The sequence below is a fragment of the Cyprinus carpio genome, chromosome A10 (genome assembly GCF_018340385.1).
Source record: "Cyprinus carpio isolate SPL01 chromosome A10, ASM1834038v1, whole genome shotgun sequence".
Lineage (NCBI taxonomy): Eukaryota > Metazoa > Chordata > Actinopteri > Cypriniformes > Cyprinidae > Cyprinus > Cyprinus carpio.
In genome coordinates this window covers 5807715-5822494 of record NC_056581.1, presented here as the reverse complement: position 1 = coordinate 5822494, position 14780 = coordinate 5807715, and the positions used below count along the sequence as shown (strand labels likewise).

Below are 14780 nucleotides of genomic sequence, written 5' to 3'. Positions count from 1 at the left end.
AGAGGGTTGATATTTTTGTTGTCGATGCAGTGATTTCATTTGTAGGTGTAATGGTAAGTGCATTTACTGTAGGCCATGGTATAATTACAATCACCAAAGCAGGAGGTGGCATTAATAAAGGTTCATTACCCGACTTTGTTCTGATAAGCCATAAATGTCATTAAATAGAGTACCTTATAACATAATATTCTTCTCTTCAACTCAGAGAACATCTGCGCAAAAATTACTGTAACATAGACACTGATTCATCTAAACTGCTCTTTTCATACGCATGGTTTTTTAAATGTTTGGATGGGTCTGCAGTGATTTTGCTTTCATATTGGATATTTCATAACCCACTTTCATGACTGTCTTAGAGACAATATTAATGTCATAGCTACATTCTTCATCTCATACAGACACAAATTGCGTATGAACTAATTTCAGAATGTTAATTCTAGGAAGCTTTGTAAAAGTTTATGATCTAGAGAATTGATATTGAATTGAACCCCCCCCCCTTTTTGTCTGTCTTACAAGCAACAGCATAGGAATGAAGGCCAGCAAAGACACAGCACAAATCAGTATAAAATCCCATTATACTGGAAAAATGTCCAGGCTTTGGTCAAGACCTTCACAAAAAGATTCAGTGTATTGTACCCAGACCTCTAACCTCTTGCGCCAATGTTTAGTCGGGAACTCCACTGCTGATATAATGCTTCGCTTCATCCCCCAAGTCCCCCCATTTATTTTGACAAAAACAACACCCGGCTTTCCTTTGGTGTATGAAGACAAAAGCTGAACAAAGGTGGTAGCAGAGTCACTGAACATCCTGGCAAATATAACTGATTGGTTGACTGACAATCATTTTATATTATAATTAGGGACTATTAGGATGGCCGTTGAATATCTCTCAGGACATTTCCTTCATACTATAGTGGGCTTATGTCCAAGCTTATTGGAAGACTGGCTTGCTCTGAATAGCATGTTCGCCATTGCCAGAGAGAAGAATTAAACACCGTGGCATTTATGGATTGATTTGCACCAATCTCCACTGTTAATTGGGTCCCTGTGTGGTATCATATTGCTGTATAAATGTAATAGTTTCAAAGGGTTTATAATCACGGAACCAATTACAACAATATTTCTTCTCTCATTAGTTGTCTTAATCTCTGTTTTTGAAACTGCTCAACAATTATGGGGCTGGGTATTGTCAACTACCTCACAATATGATGCACATCATATTGAACATTTCATAATTCAACACCACGTCGCAATGCAATCACAGCGTCCTAATGGATCACAATTGGATTTGCCGCCAAAAAAAGTGAGAGAGATAATCTGTCAGGATGAGTGAATATGCTGTATGTGTTTCAAACTCTATTGCTGTTTGACTTACTTTTGCCCAGTATTGTGTCTAATACTGTATGTACATATTAAATACAAGTTGAATTAAATAAATCCCTTTTTAAGTAACATTATTTAGATAATATGCTATTGATTTGTGTATTAGTAATATCAGGAAGTAAGTAGTTTCTTGACTGTTTTCTTTTTTCTTTTTCCATTTTAGGCTTTGCCATGAGGCACCGTGATGGTTCATGGTGCCACTGCTAATGCAGGCATGGCTGTCTGCCACCCCTTGCTTTGGTGAACGTCCTTGCCCCCGGAGCTGTCGATGTGATGGCAAAATTGTATACTGTGAGTCTAGCGCATTCCGTGATGTTCCCAAGAACCTCTCAGGCGGCTGTCAAGGCCTGTCCCTGCGGTATATAACAGCTTAGCAAGCTGAAGGCTGGCCATTTGTTGGCCTCAACCAGCTCATTTGGCTGTACCTCGACGACACAGGTCAACTCACATTGCCTAAGGTAGATGCACTTGCTTTTCAAGGGATACGGAGGCTCAAAGAGCTAATATTGAGCTCCAACAAGATTACACTGCTGCATAACACCACATTTCACCTGGTACCAAACTTGAGGAACCTGGACCTTTCCTATAACAAGCTACAAGCTCTACAACCAGGGCAGTTCCAGGGACTGCGCAAGCTACTCAGCTTGCACATGCGCTCCAAACTCCCTTAAGAATCTTCCCTCTCGCCTTTTCAAGCCTGCCGTAATCTTGAATTCCTTGACCTTGGCTACAAACGTCTGGCGCAGCATCACTCGCAATTCAATGTCTGGCCTGATGAAAACAAATCAGCATAATAATCATAACAACCACTCCAAAATCAACTTTTTCAACTTTCCACGCTTCTATAACTTACGTGCTCTTTACCTCCAGTGGAACCGCATTAGGACCATATGAGTGAAGGCCTTACGTGGACCTGGACGTCATTGCAGAAGCTAGACCTTTCAGGAAATGACCTGCAGGAGATAGATGCAGAAGTGTACCGGGCCATGCCAAATCTGCAGACGCTTAACCTGGATTCAAACAAGCTTGTCAATGTGTCTCAAGAAGCGTGGGATGCCTGGACCTCTATGACTGCAATTAGTCTGGCAGGAAACATGTGGGACTGTGGACCAGTTGTGTGTCCACTGGTGGCCTGGCTGCGAATCCTTCCATGGAAACAAAGAAAATAATATGATTTGTGCATCACCCAAAGAAGTTCAAGGGGAGAAGGTTATGGATGCAGTTGACGCCAGTGGAGTTTGCAGGGGTGCCCCTGCTACGCCATCAAACCGTAATTTTTCCCTCTACCTCTTTTGTGGCCTTTGCCCAGACCCCTGCCAGTTCTTCATCCCGATTATCAAATCTGGAGACAGCAGAAGGGGCCAGGGGACGTCCTTGGAAGGCACCACCTCTTCAGCACCTTCTCAGCCTGCTGTCCCACCACCTGAGCAAGACTTTGAACCGGTGTCATTCCACAAGATAGTGGCAGGAAGTGTTGCCCTCTTCCTGTCAGTTGCCATGATCCTCCTGGTAATTTATGTCTCATGGGAAGCGCTATCCAAGCAGTGTTAAGCAGCTACAAGAAAAATCTCGGCTGCTGCTCGCAAACGTCGGAAAAAAATCACGGGAGACAGAGACGCACACTCAGCACACCATTGCAGGAGTACTATGTGGATATACAAGCCTAATAACACAGAGGGCAAGGATTGTGCTGGTCAATGGTACTGGACCATGCACCTACACCATATCTGGCTCCAGAGAATGTGAGGTAAGACTCCAAACAACTTATATTCCATTATTTAGGTGTGAAGAGAAGTCAGTTTTTTAACTGCTTTAAGAAATTCCTTCTGTTCTTGTGCTGTTTCGGTTCAATATTGAGAGATTTTTGTTGGATAAAAGTGCATGCGTGGGAGGGGATATGTTTTTGCAGGGTTATTTTAGGAGGGATGCTTTTTAAATGTTTTTGGCACAGTATGCAGTTTGTTTAACTTGGATGTGGTGTTAATTTACAATTACATATCGATTTTTAGTGCATATTGAAAGTCTCGTAATTCAGTAGTTTTCTTTCTTCTTTCTTTTGGAGCAGTTGTGTTTTAGGCTTGTGGTATGTCACATTTGATTATGCATTAATATGTCTACCCTGCAATACTTCCTCTATATGTGCGGCATCTACTTGAAGGTAATAGGATGGTTTTCAATGTGGTTCTGTCATGCGGGCTCTGCTTGTCTTTTATCCAAAATAGATTTTTTGTGATTCTTTGAAATCTTTAGTTACAGTAATCACAGGAAGGATAGGAAACTTCTTCAATGAGCTGCTGTGTCGCAATTATTGATTGTCCTCTTAACATATGTATACTCAATACTCCCAAAACCAAAATGAAATGGTTTTTGTCTATGGGGAACTTTAAACACATCTGGTTAATGAAAAGACTTCCTAACCATCCTTCTAATCCTGACTCCTATACACTCATTGGTTCTTTCAACACTGTTTGATCCACCTTCAGGAAGTGTAAAAACAGCGCAAAAGTGTAGTGTGAAAACAATACAATTCTCTCTATTTTCTCTCTTCTTTCCCTTGTGACCTTCCCTGGGGCTATGAGAATGTCTTTAATAACACCCCACTTTATCTTCTATTCTGTTTGACTTCTTCCATGTCTATGACGTGCTATACAGTACCTATTTTTTAGCCTCTTATCTTTGCTTCACATTCATCCTTCCCTCTTGAATCATTTTTCCCTCATTTTACATCATCCTCTTTTATACTTCACCATAGTCTGTAGTCCCAATTTACAAAATACTAATTTTCTCAGTGTGTCACTCAGGACACCGCTGACAAGCGTGTGTTGACAGCTGGGGTCAGTTGCCACTTTTAAAGGAGCTGGTTTTGTGTGTGGTTTGTATACTTGGCTATATTTACATATGTTTCATGCTTTTCCAAAGGGGCAGGTGGCTACCTTTACTCCTTCGGGCCTAAGAAACCTGTCAGTGGTGCTGCAGCAAGGTGTCATTAGAGGCAGACACTGCTTGTATGGCTTGTATGCTGATGGCAAGCAAGACAGGCCTGAGTGAAACAAGAAAGCCCGGGAAGACATGCTAGCAGGCCAATGGCATGATGCTAGACAGGTAAACAGGTATGCCAAATCAGGTCACAGGAAGAGAAGACTATAAAGGTGGGTGAGAATGCAAAGGCACACAAAGAATGACATCCTGACAGCGATGGTGACCTCTGCACACAGGCCCTGCCCCTTCTCTGATCTGCCTCCTCAAAGCATTTTTTGAGATATCAGAGATGCACATCAGAGTCCAGCAGATTGGCATGTTTTTCTCTTGTGAATTCCCCAGGTCAAGGAACAAACTTTTTTCATTAATATGTGCAAATCCCCAAGTCTCTTGCACAGAATGTGTCCCTTTTGCCATTGTGATGATAGCTCTTGTCACTTTTTTATGGTTAAAATCAATTTTCTTAATCAAAAGCAATTAGTGAAAATGAATTAAAATAATGAATTAAAATGAATTAAAATAATGAATAATGAAAAAATGAATTAAAATAATGAAGCTCAAACAATTTAACATCATTTTAGCCTATTAAAAGTTTTTTTTAAAATTACATGTTTAGGGCCCTATCAAATGTTTTATTTTTTCTAACCTTATATTTTATTGTTAACAAATTCTGTTTTAGAATGTCTAATTATTTGAAGCATAAAAACAAGTTTAATTTATTCTTACAATAGCCTTATGATGTTTTTTATGCTCAGAAATTTCTGAGTCTAAGGCATACAAACATTCATTCATTTTATTCTTTTAAGTAATGAAAATTTAATTATTTGAAAAATGTCATTTAATATTACAATTAAAACATTAAATAAATATTGTGTTATTATTCCTATTATGCCTATACTGAACAATCTATATTTTGCTAGTTTAACCGAACTTTTATTTTGACGGGTTGCCGTGAATACCTTTACATTTCTGTGTGTATATGATATGAGGGGATAGATTTCAAAAATTAAACAGTCACATTACTCATGAAGTGAGTTCTCAGAGCAGCTCTGGAGATGTGGTTTTGACGGGCCGCCCCCCTAATATAATGGCAGGGGGAAAACACTGATGTAACTTCACCATCTGGCAGTAAAATAATTTGTCCATTAACCATTATTCCACAATATTTTATAATGCATTATTGTATTGTAGTAAAAATTTCTTCTTCTTCATTTTTTTTTTTTTTGAAGCAACTTTAATATGCAATTATTTGCTCAGACCTTACTAACTATTGCCTAAAGTTTAGGGTGAACCTGTCAAGTCCATAATCATCAAAAGGCCTCACATCGAGTGAACTTACTTGACCTGTTTCCAAAATGTTTTCCATTAATAGTCTATAATTCTGAATTGTTTGCCTCTTTTTCCCCTCCCGTCCTCCGTACCACAGCATTGCTGCATCAACAGTAATGTGGTTTGGCTTCCTCCTCCTGTGCAGCAAAGCGCACGTCACCTATGATTGATGAGTTCTATTCTCTCTCCTGTGATTGGTATTCCACACGGGCACCTGATTTACGGGCTTTTCACATCAAGCCAAAAGACGAGATTCAAACATACAGTTCAGATTGCTCCTGTCTTGAAAAACCAGTGTTTCTCCTCATTCCTTACATCTCTTCTGTTGCAAATCACAAATGGAATAAAGGTGTGTGAGAGACTGCCAAGAGGGATTGTCCTCTGACCTTACCTGAAAGGGGTTCTCTGTTAACCTGACATGCGATTTCGGCAATCTTTCATGTACAAAATATAATGCCAAGATCTTATGTCTTCTTCGATCGATTTGGATCAACCGAGGGTCTTGTATTACCGTCAGAACTCATAAAGACTCTCACTGCGGATGAAGTGCACCTTCAAACATCCATTAATTTAGGTGATGAACTTTCTTTCACTGAACATTAATCATGCTATTGCAGACTAGAACTGTACAGTTGTTTTCCATGCTGTGCTAGTCGTGATTGAGTAATTTTGATTAAAGGGGTCATATGATGTGATTTAAATTTTTCCTTTCTCTTTGGAGTGTTTACAAGCTCCTTGGGTGCATAAAGAAGAACTGTAAAGTTTGCAAAGACTAAGGTCTCAAATCCAAAGAGATATGCTTTGTAAAAGTTAAGACTTGTCCACACCCTCCTAAAACACTAACACGCCCCCATATTTCTACGTCACTGTGTTGGGAAGATTTGCATAACGCCGCCCAAATGTTCACGCAAAGATAGAAGACGTAACTTTTTTTCTCGCTGTTGCTGCTGCCACCACCATGTTGTTGAGATGCTGTGTGTTTCAAAGTCCAGCCCGGAGTTGTCACAATTGGGTGCCGCAAGCCTGCTGGCCTCTACTTCGTCTGTCACACGCTTGAGGTATTTAGCCAATCATAATGCACTGGATGATCGTTGGCCAATCAGCATACAACATCCTTTCAGAACCGATGAGCTTTGTAAAAAACGACCGCATTCATAAAGGCGGGGGGGGCTAGAAAGCGCAACACTACTTTACATTATGTGGAAAATAATGTGGTTTTTTTGAACCTTGAAACCACATAAAACACATTTTTTGCATTACCACAAATACACAACCTAATGTTTTTTTAGCAAACGTCATAGATCCCTTTAATACAATTTACTTAAAATACACAACTGTGCACACAGTCTTTGCATTGTCAATATTATTTATTATTATTTATTATTGTAGTTGTTGTAGGGCTGGTCGCGAATACCGTTTTTTTTAAGCTTCAAAGCATTCAGTATAATTGGAGGGAAGGGACCCTGAACATATTCTTCTCTATAAATAAAGGCGGGGAATCTCTGTTGCTGGTCTGTTCTGTTCTGTTTGCATTGAACCATTCATCTAATCGTTGTGCAGACCCAAGGGAGTGCAGTGTCACATTTTGATGCAATATGGGACGCACGACCCATTCAGATTGAATAAACTACAGAAACAGCGCAAGCTGGAAAGTGGCGCGCGAACCCTCATGCGGTGCCAGCTGCTCTATGCTTTGAGAATGAATACTGCACAAGTGATACAAAACACAAAAGGTCTGTTAAGAGCAAATACTTTTAAATATAGACAAATTAATATTAGGCAGGGATTACTGTACTTTTTTTTGTTTTTTATGACTGCCGTATTCGCAAGTATTTTCCAAGCAAATTAAGGGCATGTTTTTATTATGTGTAAAATTACTGATTAACATGGCGGATAAAAGCAGCTTGTTTTTTTCTTTACACCAAAAATATACTATAGGCGTACTACTTACAGAACTCTTCAAGCTTGATGTGCTGTTGTGGTAGGCCAGTTTCAAATCGCATATTTGGCACATTGCCTTTGTCTTGTCCTCATTCAATTTAAAGTGCTCCCACACAGCTGAGGTCTTCGGCATTTTTGTCTTCTCTTCCAGATGAATGGAATCATGATGTTTTCATGATGTTTTCACTCATGGGTCGATTCATATTCAAGCATGAAATGAGAAAACGTTTCAAAGGGGATGTGTCCAGGTGTTCCACAGAAAAAAATAAAGAAAAGGATATTTGAATCTCAAACTTGAAAATCGAAGCCCAACCCACCGAGCGAATGTTTGGATAATCGAATAATTCTGGCCCAGCCCTAAGTTGTTGTGGAGATGTCCACAAAAACCCGTCAGTTATCTTCTACACTGTGACTTAAAAAACCCGGTCATTACATGTTCTCATAAAAACATAAAAATACTCACATAAGTGCAGGGAATGAGGGTTCACACTGCCAGGCCCATTGGGGCTATCGTGTGTATACGTGTTAGTCCCCATGGAGGCTCTGAAATTCAAGCATGCTTTTGACTTGTGCCTCTTCACGTATTTTATTATTTTTTAGTTGTGAGCCCAATTCAGGCCCAGTACCATCATATTTTGTTATATTGTACATTATGTTGCTGTCACATTTGCATTAAAAGCTTAACCTGGTTCAGCCTGTGGTGTCGCGTTTCTTGGATTTAAAAAATTGCCACTAATGCTTTTGCGAAAAAAAAAAAAAAAAAAAAACAAGAACTTTGCTTCATGTAAACAGTTGAAAGGCCTACACAAGGGGCATTAATCATCATTAGGTGCTCAACAAAATTTTAGTTAACAAATTGGTGTTGAACAGTACCTTTGAAAAAACCCAGAAAATAATAAAAATGGACTAATCCCCCCAAAAATAGACAAAAGTGCCTTTGGAGATTAATGTTTGGATCACAATCTGACTAGCAGTTCAGAATGGACCGCATGCATTAAAAACCTGAGAACTGTACTAAACTAGAGGGAAAAATGCACCTCACATTTAAGTTCATTGTGCTCCAATGATCAAAGAAAGGAAGCTTTTTTTTTCAGTAAACTGAGTCAAGAACCAACATGCTATGTTTTTCAGTTCAGCATGAAACATGGGAAAAAACCAATTCGGCACCGATAGCCTTGTGGTTAGTCTGGCGACCCGGAGTTTTGATTGGGAATCAGATAGATGCCTTCAAGGTCCTTTGCCTATCCCGCTCCCTTCTCCCACCACCAAACACTTTCCTTTCCACTCTCTACTTCCACCTCTCCCATTAAAGGCATAAAACAGTCCATAAATATAACTAAAAATAAAATAAAATAAAAAAAAAAAAAAAAACACGGAAAACAAGAAATAATGATCACTTAAATGGTGTTTCAGTAGTGATCATATATTTAAAAAGGGTATAACATATAGAGCTGTTTCTAATAATGAGGAAAAAAAGGTGGATTTTCTAATATAATTTTATATCAAAGTGCATTTTTGATATTTTACTTTGATTTTTTTATTTCTTTATCTCTATTATTGTTTTTATTTTAAGTTGTCACTGGAAGTCAGATTTCTCTGTCTGTTTCTATTATAGATGCGTTCTTCTAATTTCAGTTGATAGCATACATCCTGAAATTCAATCAGGAGTATTAATTTGCACCTCTAGCAAATTTCTCTTTGACTAGAGGACAGTTTAAATATAAAGTGGCACAGCTTTACCCCACTCTCTCCTACTGCAAATGAACATTACTGGATGAGTCTAGCAGAAAGAGGGCAAGAATCTTCTCTGATAGTAAAAGAAATGAGATATGTGATGAGAAAGAATCTAGAAGAACACATCCACCTCACTGTGACCTGTGAGTCACAGCCCATTTAATGTAGCACCAATCATGCTTTTTAATGTCTGCAGAGTACATTATAATTTATTTGGATTACCATAAACTTGAGCCCGCAGCCTGGCACAAGGGCATCTCCAGCCTCCCCCCTCAGAATGACTTTCTGATAGTGAGTCTTTGACGTCAATCATCATGAAACGGCTAGCTGTACTTTTTTCTACCCTTCTGATTTTTGTCCCAGCATCTTCAGGTTGGCAAAGCTTTGGCACCTGATAAATATTTATGCCCATTAGTGCCTGTCATTTTTGGCCAAGGATCCTGCATAGTGAACAGGGCTGAAGGGTCCTCATAATTTGCTTCATAGAGCAGGGGGGAGGAACAACAGAACCAAATGAGGAGTCTCGCTGCACAAGTGCCCCCTCATGAAAACAGTGCCATTGAGAAGCGAGAGTGTTTTTTTAGGGGGTAGAGTGGGGTGTATTTGGGATTGCGAGGGAGGGTTGTTTTATGTTTTCCAAATGGCCTCTTGTAATGCAGTGTTATGAAAAACAGGAGTTTTAACACATAGATGTTTATTGGGAGGGTTTCTGGGAGTCTATAGTGGAGTGCCTTCACCCTTGGCTGATAAGTGACAGTAATTCAATGGTTCATTCACATTTGAACTCCCACAACAAATCTTAAGTATGCTTTGCTGGATTTGTGACATGAGCAAACATCCCATATTCCACTGATTCATAGTAAATGTCAACAGTTGCTAAATGTCTAAGCTATCAGCTATGCAAAGTCTGTATTTCATTGGCTCTGTACTGTACTCTGTACAATAACGGTAAGCTTAATCACAAAGAAGAAAATATGTTTATAACCACTGCAACTTTTTGTTGTCTTGTCATTATTTAATTTTATATTATTTAATTTTCTATTTTTATTTTGTTTTATTATAATTATTATTATTAATATTTATTTTTTGAGATTGGACGTCTAACTAAAATTTTATATCATGGTTTGAGACATTTTATAGAGTAGTGATTTTGTGTATATATTGATGAAATACTTAAATGAAGGTAATTTAAGGAGATGCTGTGTATTGTGTATCTTATTGGTTGTATATACCTTATATGGTTGTACCTTATTGGTTATTTATTTATTAATTTATTTGTAAATCAATATTAGATATTTAATTATATTGTAGATTACCTTTAGCCTTGTCTAACTTAAAGTTAATAATCAAAAACAATAAAAATAAAACATAATAAAACCAAAAAATAAAAAACCATAAAACAAACATCAAATTATCAAACATTACTGAACTTTAAATGATTTTAGTTTTTAGTGTCTTTTATATTTAATTATTTATAGTTCTCTATAAAATACTATAGAATTTTTAAAATTGGTGATTTATCAGTTAACTAATGATTATCAGCTTGCCAGTATCAGACAGAATTTTAATATCTGTACATTTCTAATGTTTTTGTTTGTTTGTTTGTTTGTTTGTTGGAAATCGTTAAATGCTATAAGGTTGGAATCACCAACTACAGTACCTCATGGAGCGATACACAAAACCTGCTACCTCAGGATATGATTTTACATGTGGCATCTGTTTTTTTAATTATGTTGTGGGTAGATTGTGGTATAAGCGATATAGCATGTTTACCACATTTCTCCCCTCACACATTATGTACTGTCATACCACCCAGCCTTACCTTGTATTTGCCTACACAGCTAACCAAGTTACATTCTCACTGGAAATTATAGACCTATGTACATTCCGAAGACTGGAGCCTTAAAATCCACCCAACAACATTGCAGCATATTTTATGAGGGGATAGAGGGTGTGGCACTGGCAGGAAACACAGTGGGAGAATGAGAGGCAGGCAGACTGAAAGCCTAATTAATCCAGCCTTCCTTAATTAGCCTCTGTCCCCTCCATTATGTGCTTTCCAATGCGTTCACTCCATATCTCTCTCTCCTGCTCTGTATCTCAGCATTTTTTACTGTGTCCTTTCTCTCTCGCTTTATTTGCTGCTCTTTCTCTATTCATCTTTTTTCACAGCCCTCTATTTGTTCTGTTTCTCTTTCGTTCCCTTTTCTTGTGTCCGTCTCTCTATCTTCCTGTCTCTTTTTCTCTCCCTTCGCCTTGCGAGGACATCGGCAATATGCTTCGGTGTGATAAACAAGCTCTCTCCGTCGCAGAGGGCAGAAGAGGCGACGGCGTAGGTGTCTAAGCCTGCGTGGTGTGTCTCTGACGGATGGAGAGAGAGACAAAAGCACAGCTGTGGACTGATATCGAGGTCTTGTTTTCTTGACCGGGCATTGTTTGTAAGGTGCTCGGAGATGCTGGAATGGGAGGGCTGGTCATTGTGTTCCGTGTCTGGCCCTCGGCACTGGGCTGGAGCCATCCCGTGTGCTCATGTCGATTTACGATCATGTCATGGCTTGAGCAGGCATTTGGGCCCAGTAGGCACACATGAGGCTCTCACCTCTCGAGTACATGGTGGGCTAAAGCATGTTTCTTGTTCAGAAGCTCAGTTTTGAGCAGAAGAATAGTGCTGATTATGATTATAGTGCAGCGACGCAAGGGTAGAATTAGCAGAACCTCAAATGTCAAGGCTCTAGACCGTGCATACGTATGTTAGGGTTGTGATGGTGAGGAAATTTTCCCACCGGTTAATCAACATGTGACAACACTGATAATACTGGTATCACCGTGGGGGTGGGGGCATTCCCTCTTTTCCTCGCTTTCCTCCACTTTTAAATAGCTTGAAAAAGTGGCGTGCACGTTTTACTTTCACTTTCAAATAGCGCCAATTCGGCATAAAGCGATTGTTTGTTTTAAGTTTGTTTGAATTTTCCCTCTTTTCCTCACTTTCTTTTGCTTTCTCAGGTTATTTTTATAATCATGTAAAACTATTTTTCCAATGAAGATGTCAGGGACATTAATGTGTAATGACCTTTACAGAGCCCTGAAATTAGTTTAATGCATCATTTATTAAAATACAGAAATGAGATCAGTCAACACGCAATTTAAATTATAATATTAAGCCAGGGTTAAGCATAGAGTGATAACAGAAATCATAAATTTGTGGGTTTGTTTCATCTTCATTTACTGCGCGCTTCTGATCTGCACGCACTTCTCCAGCATGCGCTTTCACCTGTCTTCCACAGAGAGTCGCGCACTTGCAGAATTTAAAAATTAAGGGTAATTTTTCGTTTTACTGGCTGACTGACTTGTTTATCGATCTCTTTATTGAATGATTACTTAAAATGTATATATTTATGAGAGTAAATATGATTTCGGAGGGATTTAAAATGCTTAACTTAGGAGAACATGATGTTAAGCACAAAGTTTTTGTTTACGGATTAAAAGAATGTCCCGCTGCACAAACTGTAAGTTACACTTCAGTGGTGAGATTGAATGTACTGATATCATACTTTAAGTCTAGTAATTTTTTATTCTTATATACACACACACACACTGGCCACTTTATTAGGTACAGTCATGGCCAAAAATATTGGTCCCCTTGGTAAATATGATCAAAAAAGTCTGTGAAAATTCATCTGCATTGTTAATCCTTTTGGTCTTTTATTTAAAAAAATCCCAAAATGTATCCTTTCATTGGATAATAAGAATTTAAAATGGGGGAAAATATCATTATGAAATAAATGTTTTTCTCTAATACACATTGGCCACAATTAATGGCCCCCTTTAATTCAATACTTTTTGAAACCTCCATTTGCCAGGCTAACAGCTCTAAATTTTCTCCTATAATGCCTGATGAGGTTAGAGAACACCTGACAAGAGATCAGAGACCATTCCTTCATCCAGAATCACTCACTTTAGATTCCCAGCTCTATGTTGGTGCTTCTCCTCTTCAGTTCACTCTCATTTTCCGTAGGGTTCAGGTCAGAGGACTGGAATGGCTATAGCAGAAGCTTGGTTTTGAGCTCAGTGACCCATTTCTGTGTTGTTTTTAAAGGTTTGTGTTTGGGTTATTGTACGGTTGGAAGATCCAAACATGGCCCATTATAAGATTTCTAGCAGAGTCAGTCACTTACTGATTTTTTTATCTGTTGTTATTTGATAGAATCAAAGATGCCATGTATCTAAGCAAGATGTCCAGGACCTCCAGCAGAAATATAGGCCCACAACATCAAAAATAGAGCAGTATATTTCATTGTACACCTGTGGGGTACTTTTTTCTCTGTGTTCACCAAACCCATCTTGAGTGTTTGCTGCTAAAAAGCTCATTTTTTAGTTTCATCTGGTCATAGAAGCCATTCCCATTTAAAGTTCCAGTCATGGCTGATAATTGAATATGCTTTAGTTTGTTTTTGAATGAGCTAGGAGAATTTTTCTTGTAACCCTCCCAAACCACATGTGTTAATGTAAGTTCTGTTTGACAATTTTTTTTAAAGGTTTTCTGAACCAGAGACTCAACTATTTTCTGCAATTCTCCAGCTGTGACCCTTGGAGAGTCTTTAGCTACTCAAACTCTCCTTCTCACCACACATTAGGACGATATAGACACACATCCTCTTCCAGGCAGTTTCTGTAACATTTTCTGTTGATTGGAAATTCTTAATTATTGCCCTGATGGTGGAAATGGGGATTTTCACTGCTCTAGCTCTTTTCTTAAAGCCACTTCACCAATTTGTGAAGCTCAATTTTCACAGCCTTTTTTGATAATATTTACCAAGGGGGCCAATATTTTTGGCCATGACTGTACATGTTGCTAGTACTGGGTTGGACCCCCTTTTGCCTTCAGAACTGCCTTAATTCTTTTAATTCTTTGTGGCATAGATTCAACAAGGTGTTGGAAACATTCCTCAGAGATTTTGGTCCATATTGACATGATAGCATCACGCAGTTGCTGCAGATTTGTCGGCTGCACATCCATAATGCGAATCTCCCATTCCACCACAACCCAAAGCTGCTCTATTGGATTGAGATCTGGTGACTGTGGAGGCCATTTGAGTAAAGTGAACTCATTGTCATGTTCAATAAACCTGTCTGAGATGATTTGAGCTTTGTGACGTGGTGCATTATCTTGCTGGAAGTAGCCTTTAGAAGATGGGTACACTGTAGTCATAAAGGGATGGACATGGTCAGCAACAATACTCAGGTAGGCTGTGGTGTTTAAACGATGGGGCCCTAAGGGGCCCAAAGTATGCCAAGAAAATATCCCCCACACCACTACACCACCGGCACCAGCCTGAACTGTTGATACAAGATAGCTTGGATCCATGCTTTCTTGTTGTTTAAGTCAAATTCTGACTCTACCATCTGAATGCCGC

General features: G+C 38.8%; 1 pseudogene; it reads left to right on the top strand.

Annotated features, from left to right (window-relative positions):
• LOC122146332 overlaps nucleotides 1-14780 on the top strand; it is a 111236-nt pseudogene that overhangs the window by 2478 nt on the left and 93978 nt on the right.